Genomic DNA, 10,177 nt, shown 5'->3' on the forward strand with positions numbered 1-10,177 from the left:
GAGGATTGGAAATTAAAAACAAGATAGTCAAAATTAAAAAGATCAGTGGAGGTTTGGAAAATATACTTGAGGAAATGTCCTAGAAAACAGGGCAAAAACATTAAAAAATGGGACACATGTATCCTATGGTTGATTCGCAGAAACCAACACAATATTGTAAAGCAATTATCCTTCAACTAAAAAAAATTTTTTAATGGGAACTAGGAAAGAAAGGTAATTAAAGTAGTGGTAAAATCAAGTCCAGTTCACTAACTAGCATCAACTTTTTATTTTAATTTTTTTCTTTCTTCTTTCCATCTTACCCCTCTAACTTCAATATCATGCTTGTGCAGTAATAATTAACTAGTACCAGATGCCTTAAGAAAGTAACCTGTGGAGAATAAGATGGCAGAGGAGTAGGTGGACGTGGAGTACCTCGCTCTCCACGGATACATCAGGAACACACCTTCAGACACAGAAGTGCATGCAGAACACCAGCCGAGAGCGGACAGGAGGACCTGACCAGTGGAAAAGAACCCACAGAACCACGCAAAACTCAGTGGGATGAAGGAACCAGGGGGAAAAACCAGGAGTGTTAGTAGGACTGCACCTGCCCTGAGCGGGTGGGGGAACTGAAGCAGGGGTCCGATCCCTACAGGGCAACTATCTCAGTCAGAGGAGAAACATTTAAGGCTGAGAGTGAAACAGCTGATCTGCGGAAGCTTAAATGGCATGAGAATCAGACAGTCCTTGCTGCAACTGTCAGGCGAGTGTATGTTCCTTGGTTCTTTGTCTCATCACAACAATGATTTGGAGCAACGGACATTAAAGCCCTCAGCACGTCACAGCTCTCAGGTCTTGAACAAACCGTGTCATAGCTCTTAGACAAATCAGTATTACAGTTCTATTTTATTTAGAAAATAGCAGGAGAATCCATGCTCAAAGAAGAGAAGAGAGTGGAGGAGCGTGCCAGCGCCCGCGCAGGGTTGGGGTGGGGGTGGGAGGGTAGAGAGAGAGAGAAACAGGCTACACACGTGCGTGAGAGAGCGCGCACTTGGCTCCTCCTTTTATATGTTTTCTTCCCCCTGGGCCTGCCCTATGCAAATTTGGCTCAGCCAGGAGTGCTGGTCTACCTGAAGTCCTCACTCTGGTCCTCGGACCTTCCTTTGACCTTCCTCTGACCTTCCTCTGTTCTATTTTCACAGGCTTTTCTCTTCCTTGTCTTTTAGCCACCTCCATTTTGAACTCATTTTCCCTATCCTATCTACCTAACATTCCCCCCTCAAGAGATGGGAGGCCAATTCTTTGGGAATAGGGGCATCGAGGTCTTTCTCGCTAATTCCTGTTGAAGTGGAACGGCGAGGGGTATTTGGCCTCCCCTTCTTGATAGTCTCAGGCCTCAGAGTCCTCAGAGTGGTGTCCATCTAAGGGTGAGTGGTATTTTCCATGGTCGGCTGTAGTTTTGTATCTTTGTTGAATTGGGACTGCATGTTGTAGCTTGTTGACCTGAGCAGAGACAAACAGGTTAGACAATAGATAATGCGTGGAACAATCATAAGCAGCATCAATACAGCATGACAAGGACTAGTAAGGGCATTAACCAATTCCAAATTCACATCGCTAGGATGGCTCAACTCCCTCCTTGTTCAGGGATCAGAAGATTTATCTCCTGCCTGTTTTGGAGTACAGTCCCTACACCAAGCAGTGTTGGCTCTTTAGAGTTGTCCTAAGAAATCTTATTCCCAGAAACCAGATTTTGAGGGTGTTCATTAGAATGGCACTCATTTGTAGTTCTGAAAAGGCATCTGAGATCTCCCAGGGGTTCACAGGTGTATTGAGTGTCCTCTTCTCTTTTCTCCCATGGCTTGACTCGTGAGTAGTGAATCCAGGAGTCATGTCCTGGTACCTTGACTGCTATGGGGGTAGAAAGTATTACAGGGTAGGGGCCCTTCCATGTGGGCTGGAGTTGAGCCTATGCAGACTGATCTTTCCAGATTTTAATTAGGACTTGTGTCCCTGAAGCATATAGTGATGACTCCTTTGAGTCTTCCGGGTTCTGGTTCATACCCCACAAGCGTATATCCTGTTGGAATTGTCCAACAGCCATGGTATAAGACTGGAGGGTCTGAACCTCTGGATCTAGGAAGAGGTCATTGACATAAACCAAAGGTCTCCCATATAGCATCTCATAAGGACTAAGACCACCCTGTTCTTTAGGGGCAATTTGGGTACAGAGAAGAAGGGCTACTGGTAAAGCCTCCTTCCATCCCAGGGAGGTCTCCTGGGTTATCTTTTTTACTGCTGATTTTAAGAATTGGTTGGCTCCTTCTACTTTTCCTGAAGACTGAGGCCACCAGGCACCATGGAGATAAGTAATGCCCAATGCTTTAGAGGTCACCAAGAGACCCCTTGGGTGACCTTAGAAGTAAATGATGTCCCATTGTCACTTTATAATGATGTGGGCAGACCAAATCTTGGAATGATTTCATGGAGCAGTTTTTTTACCACCTCCTCAGCCTTCTCAGTCTGGGTAGAAAGCCTTCAATCCATCCTGTGAATGTATCTATCATGACTAATAGGTATTTATACCCTTGAGAAACTGGCATCTGGGTGAAGTCCATCTGCCAGTCCTCTCCTGGATAGGTCCCATGTCGTTGGATGGGCTGGGCCAGCTGGGGTCTTTGAGCTCCTTTAGTTTAGTTCAGTTCAGTTCAGTCGCTCAGTCATGTCCGACTCTTTGTGATCTGATGAATTACAGCATGTCAGGCCTCCCTGTCCATCACTCCCGGAGTTCACACAAACTCATGTCCATTGAGTCAGTGATGTCATCCAGCCATCTCATCCTCTGTCGTCCCCTTCTCCTGCCCCCAATCCCTCCCAGCATCAGAGTCTTTTCCAATGAGTCAACTCTTCGCATGAGGTGGCCCAAGTATTGGAGTTTCAACTTTAGCATCAGTCCTTCCAAAGAACACCCAGGACTGATTGCCTTTAGAATGGACTGGTTGGATCTCCTTGCAGTCCAAGGGACTCTCAAGAGTCTTCTCCAACACCACAGTTCAGAAGCATCAATTCTTCGGCTCTCAGTTTTCTTCACAGTCCAACTTTCACATTCATGCATGACCACTGGAAAAACCATAGCCTCGACTAGATGGACCTTTGTTGGCAAAGTAATGTCTCTGCTTTGAATACACTATCTAGGTTGGTCATAACTTTCCTTCCAAGGGGTAAGTGTCTTTTAGTTTCATGGCTGCAATCACCATCTGCAGTGATTTTGGAGCCCAAAAATATAAAGTCTGACACTGTTTCCACTGTTTTCCCATCTATTTCCCATGAAGTGATGGGACCAGATGCCATGATCTTAGTTTTCTGAATTGCCGGGGTCCAGCCCTGGTGGATCCAGGGTAATTCGAATTGGAGACAGAGTCAGTGAGGAGAGACTCATTTATTTAGAGATATAAAGAGAGATTAGGAAAGAATAGTGTAGGAGAAAAAATAGTGGAGAAAAGAGGCTGAATAACTTGGTTTACACAGGAGACCAATTAAGCTCCAAGACAAGGGGCTTGCACTGTCTATATAGGCCACCGGCGCCTGCTTGAATAGTGGAGAGTGCCCCGCCTTGGGCTCCCTCTCATGTGGGTCTTAGAAGCCAGGGCAAATAAGTAGACAGGGAGAGCCTCTGTGCTCCAGATGGGAATTCAGCCTGTAAAGGGAGAAAAGAACGACATGGGGGAGCCAAGCATTGGTGCCAGACCCACAACTTTTTTTTTTCAAAAGCAGCTTATATACCCCAAGTTGTACATAAAGAAATAATGGAATATGCAGAGTTATGCAGGGGCAGCAGTCCTGACCCTTATTGAGACCAGGCTTTCTTTTTGCATACCTTCCCATATACAAAAGGTCTTAGGTGATTTTACATCATCTTCTGGCCAGGGGGCCTGTTAACATTTTTATGGCTCTTTTCCTAGATAAATGTCTACCAACCAGAAAACTCATTTTCCCTTGAAGTGTTTTTTCTTTAATCTGCATCACCCTCAAAGTACTAAATAAAGTTACATTCCTGTAGAACAAAGGCACAGTGGGTTATAACAAAGAAAGTACTTAACTCAAAGATCTAATGCTAATGCCAGGGCTACCACCTGTTTTTTCTACATACCAACTATATCAACAAATAAAAGATATGAAAACTTGGCAGCAAGTATTGGCTCAACAATGAAACCCTTAATCAGTCCTATTCTAATGATTTTGACTCCTCAGAAGCCCCTATATTCCTAGGATGTTTTAAGATTCCTGTGCCTCTCGTGGTCGGGAGGCTGTAAACAATCACATGCACAGCTGTAAGAGTCCGGATAAACGTGTCAGCCAGGCTAGAAAGCCATCAGAGGGGGTTTTGGATAGAAACACTCTTATTATGCCCAGGAGACTTATTATCTAAAAGCTCTAAATTAACTTTTTCCCGAAAAAGGTGGTGGGGGGATAGCCCCCTATTAATGTTAGAAGAGTAGTTGAAAGGCATAATATAGTAAAGCAGGCAGACTCTGGTTTTGGGGGTAGATGTTCGAGAAAATCCAGCGGGACCCCTGAGGCCTGATCCTGCCTTTGCATTTTGGCAGGCCCCTTTCCTCATGACTTTTGCCACAGGTGGGATTCCCCATGCTGGCTCCCGGCACTGAATGTTGAGCTTTAAGCCAACATTTTCACTCTCCTCTTTCACTTTCATCAAGAGGCTTTTTAGTTCCTCTTCACTTTCTGCCATAAGGGTGGTATCATCTGCATATCCAAGCTCCTTGGGGGTTGTTTAACTGGCAAGTGGGACAAGAGGAGCCAACTTGTCTTATAGTTGTTTGGAAACCTGTTCCTCAGAAGGACCTTTCTAGAAATTTTTTAGGGCCTTTTCCCCTAAATGAGTAAGGAGTTAAACAACTTCCATTGGAGGTTCCCAGGCAGAAAAAAAAGAGTCCCTCTTTTTGGAAACACCCCATATGATCTTGAAAGTGCTCACACTTAGCTTTAAGAGTCTCACCTTCAGTATATGAAGGAATTTCTGGCAAATTAGTCTGTGAAACTAAGGTGGCAACCCCTATTAGGTCACGGTTCTGTAATGCTGCTCTCTTAGCTGTCTGATGAGCTTCATGGTTCCCTCGTGCCACTTCCATGCTCCCTTTTTGGTGTCCTTTACAGTGGGAGACTGAAACCTCAGTGGGCAGATGGACTGCCTCCAAGAGTCTAAGAATCTGAGCACCATATTTGACTGGGGACCCTCGGTGGCCAAGTGACCCCTTTCTTTCCAAATAGCAGCATGTGCATGTAGCACCAGAAAGGCATACATGAAGTCAGTGTAAATGGCTATTCTTTTTCCTTTTCCCAGCTCTAAAGCTTGAGTCAAGGCTATGAGCTCAGCTAATTAGGCTGAAGTACCTGATGGCAGAGGCTTAGCCTCTATGGTCTCAAAATCGGAAACTATTGCATACCCAGCTCTTCTTTTTCCATCTAAGACAAAGCTTCTTGAATAAGTATACCAGATTTCCTCAGGATTGGTCAGAGGATCTTCCAACAATCCCTCTCAGGGTTTTGTCCAGTGGTCCAAGGTTTCTAGACAAGAGTGAAAGGGGAGAGAGCCCTCGGGGGTAGGCAGGAGGGTGGCTGGGTTAAGAACCTCACAAGGGGATGTAGTGAGGCCTGGATTTTCCATCAGCATTACTTTATATCTGAGGATTCTTTGATCATACATCCATAAATGGCCTCTCCCATTTAGGAGTTGTTTTACTTGGTGGCTGGTGAAAATAGTTAGTTTGCCTCCAAAGGAGAGTTTTAAAGCATCTTCTATCATGATTGCAATAGCTGCGAGATTTCGAAGACAGGGGGGCCAGCCTCAGGCAGTTGGATCGAGCCTCTTGGATAAGTAAGCTACAGGCTGGGGCTCAGATCCCAACCTTTGAATTAACACTCCAAGGCTATTCCCTCTCTTTCATGGACATAAAGTTGGAACACTTTTTCTGGGTCTGGCAACCTCAAGGCAGGTGCCTGAGTTAAGGCTTGTTTTAATGTAGCTTCTGCCTTCTTTTGAGGAGTTCCCCACATCAGTGGGATTGAATCATCCTGTCCCTTTAAGTGTTCATATAAGTGAAGTGAAGGGAAGTCGCTCAGTCCTGTCCAACTCTTTGTGACCCCATGGACTGTAGCCTACCAGGCTCCTCCGTCCCTGGGATTCTCCAGGCAGGAATACTGGAGTGGGTTGCCATTTCCTTCTCCAGGAGATCTTTCCAACCCAGGGATCAAACCTGGGTCTCCCGTATTGCAGGCAGACGCTTTACCATCTGAGCCACCAGGGAAGTCAAGAGTTCATATAAGGGCTGGGCAATTAGACCATAGTTGGGTATCCAGATTCTACAATACCCAGTTAGCCCCAGGAAAGCTCGCAATTGTTTTCAAGTCATGGGGGAGGGCAACTGGAGGATTCCTTGTACCCGATCAGAGGACAGCCTCCTAGACCCGTGTGTAATCTAAACTCCCAGGTAAGGGACCTTTCTCTCAACCATCTGTGCCTTAGCACAGGAGACTTTATATCCCCTTCCTGCCAAAAAGTTTAGAACCTGAATTGCATGCTGTTGGGCATTTTCCTCATCTGGAGAGCAGATTAGTAGGTCATCTACGTATTGTAGTATTTTCCCATTAGGTCCCAGGTCCAGATCTAGGAGATCCTGGCTGAGGGCCTGTCCAAACAAGTGGGGGCTGTCTCTGAACCCCTGAGGTAATACTGTCCAAGTCATCTGTTGGTGTTTTTCTCCTGGGGCCTCCCATTCAAAGGCAAAAAGATATTGGGATTCTTTAGCTAATGGTATGCAAAAAAAAAAAAAAAAAAAAAGCATCCTTGAGATCCCAGACTGTAAACCACTTGGCACTGGGTGGGATTTCTCCCAAGATTACATAGGGATTGGGTACTGTGGCATGGTGGGGGACTACAGATTCATTTATGATCCGGAGACCTTGAACCATTCTCTAGATTCCATCCTTTTTCTTTACTGAGAGGATTGTTACATGGTAAAATGGTGGGGGCCAATAGCCCACAAGCAAGGAATTTATTTATTAAAGGCTGTAGTCCCTCACAAGCCTCTCTTCTGAGGGGATATTGTTTCTAGTTAGGAAACCGAGTGGGATCTCAGAGGACAACGATGACCGGTTCAGCTTGGTAGGCTCATCCAGGAATTCCCTGGTCCCACACCTGGGGGTTAATTTTGTCTTCCCATAGTTTTTGGTCCCTTTCTATTGAAGAAGGTGTAATGGGTTCTTCAGGAGTAACCAGGAGCTGTAGGGCCCTAGGGGCTGAAAAACTTCCCATCACAGGGTGGTCCCCAGTTTAGTGAGTATATCTCTTCCCAATAAGGGAGTAGGACACTCAGGCACCACCAGAAACTGGTGGGAAAATATTTGTCCATCCCAGCAACAAAGAAATGCTCGGGTGAATCTTTTGGTAGTTGCTTTTCCTGTAGCACCCAAAACGGTACAGGTTTGGGAGGAGAAGGCTCTGGAGTAGGAAATCAAGACAGAATAGGTAGCCCCTGTGTCAGCAAAGAAGTTCTAGGACCTACCCACCACATCCAGTTGCACCCTTGGCTCCAGCCCCATGATGGTTATCTGTAACAGGTGGGCTGGCTGGAGCGGGCCACTTCAGTCCTCTTGAACCCTTGTGAGGGAAGGCTTGGCACTTGACCTTGAGCCTCTTGGGTCTTGAGGGTAGAGTGCTGCCCAATGTCTCAGTTGATGACATTTGTGGCAAGCCATTCTAGGAGACTTATCATGGTTGGGACACCCTTTGGCCAATGTCCCACCTGTCTACAGATTAGGCATTTGTCTCGTGCCTTGTCCTTCAAGGAGTTGGGGTTTGCCGTAGGGCTTCTCTGGAAGGTGGCCAACATCTGGCCATGCCTTTTCTCTTTCTCTCCTTCTCCTGGGCCTTGGCCTCCTTCTCCTGTTCTCTGTTATAAAAGGTATTGGTGGCTGTCTGGGCCATCTCATCTAAAGAGGCAGCAGGGTCCTGCTGCTGTAGCTGTTGTAACTTAATTCTGATATCTGATGCACATTGGGACAGGAATTTGTCCTTTAAAATCACGTGTCCCTCGTAAGAGTCTAAGGCCAGATTGGTAAACTTTTGAAGGGCTTCTTTTAGCCTTTCCAGAAAGTCAATGGGGTTCTTGTTGGACTCCTGAGTTATTGCTGAGACTGGGCACAGTCCCACAAGTAATAGGCTTCCTTCTGTTCCATGGGTGGACTTCCTCAGGGGTGAGTCTTTCTGAAGCTTATTCTACCCAGTACTGTTGCAACCTGAGAGCCAGGCATCCCCGGGTCAGGGTTCTGATCCCCAGGCAGGCTGAGGCGTGACAGCTTCCTAGAGATCGAATCCCTGGGCAGGTTGAGCCATGACGGCCTCCTGAGAATTGGGTCCCTGGGCAGGTCGAGGCATGACGACCTCCTGGGACCCCTGGGACTGGCGATCCCCAAGCAGGTTGAGGCATGACAACCTTTCGAGGACCAGATCCCTAGGCAGGTCAAGGCATGATGACCTCCTGGGACCCCCCAGGACTAGCGGATCCCCGAGAAGGTTGAGGCATGACAACCTTTTGAGGACAAGATCCCCAGGCAGGTCAAGGCGTGATGACCTCCTGGGACCCCTTGACTGGAGTTTGGGTGTCCCCAAGGTCTCCAGTGTGACCAGTGCTGGGTAGAATTAAGGGGTTTGTAACTCATTGCTAGTTTGCCCACCGTGGACAGGAATAGATATCATGATGTAAGCTCATCCTACCTAGTACTGTTGCAACCTGAGAGCCAGGCATCCCCGGGTCAGGGTGCAGATCCCCAGGCAGGCTGAGGTGTGACAGCCTCCTAGAGATCGAATCCCTGGGCAGGTCGAGGCATGACGGCTTCCCGAGAATTGAGTCCCTGGGCAGGTCGAGGCTTGACGACCTCCTGGGACCCCTAGGACTGGAGGATCCCCAAGCAGGTGGAGGCGTGACAACCTTTTGAGGACCAAGTCCCTAGGCAGGTCAAAGCATGATGGCCTCCTGGGACCCCTGGACTGGAGTTGGGCATCCCCAAGATCTCCAGTGTAACCAGTGATGGGTAGGATTAGGTGGTTGGATATTATACAGTATTTCCCTCCCAAGGCCAGCTATTTTCTGGTTGTCTCTCCAGAATATTGTAGAGACCACATTGTGGGGCTGGATGGGGGTGAGGAAAGGAGCATGAAACAGGAGGGAAGAAGGCAGAGCACAACCTTTGAAAGAATGACATAGCACAAGGGCATAACATAAACCAATTAAAAATCAATTGGGTCCAACATGACAAGTCAAATTCAAGTAAACCTTAATCCCCAGTCTATAAACCAACAGACATACCCAGAGGTGGCAGGAGAGCTCCAAGGCACTGTCAAATGATGGAGGAGTGGGTGGTTCCCCAATGGCTGGGATGATCCTCCCACTCATTAGCATATGAATAAACCCCACTAGCCAAACCTGAAGTGAAGTGAAGTGAAGTCCCTCAGTCCTGTCTGACTCTTTGTGACCCCATGGACTGTAGCCTACCAGGCTCCTCCATCCCTGGGATCCTCCAGGCAGGAATACTAGAGTGGGTTGCCACTTCCTTCTCCAGGAGATCTTCCCAACCCAGGGATTAAACCTGGGTCTCCTGTATTGTAGGCAGATGCTTTACCATCTGAGCCACCAGGGAAGTCCCTGGCAAAACCTAGCCAAGGCTAATTCCATGGCCCCAGCCCTTGCCCTTGGCAATGGTTCACACCCTGAAGAGTGGCTTTTCTCTGAATCCTAACAAATCCACCTCTTACTTTTTTGCCTGGCTCCAGTTCTGGGATAGAGCTGAAGGACAAGAGGATAAAGCAGTGGGAAAAACGTGCCAAGGAATCCCCTTCATAGACTGCCAGAAAATTTGCTAAATATCTGACCAGTGCTCACAGTTTTCATTGTCCTGATTCTTGGCACAACAGAAGAACCCCCAGCAGCTTGGGTAACAGCTACTAGGGCCCAGCAGATAGTGCCTTTGGAACATACCAAAGAGCAGCCTCTCCAGAGTCCCTCAGTTGCACCCACTGCTGCCTGCCTGTTCGCGGGGGGTTCAAGGAAACAAGAAACGAGAGATTGTAAAGGAATTAAGATTTTGTTAGGCATGTCACTCCAGCCATAGGAGCGAG

This window comes from Capricornis sumatraensis, chromosome 2, assembly GCF_032405125.1.
Source record: "Capricornis sumatraensis isolate serow.1 chromosome 2, serow.2, whole genome shotgun sequence".
Classification (NCBI taxonomy): domain Eukaryota; kingdom Metazoa; phylum Chordata; class Mammalia; order Artiodactyla; family Bovidae; genus Capricornis; species Capricornis sumatraensis.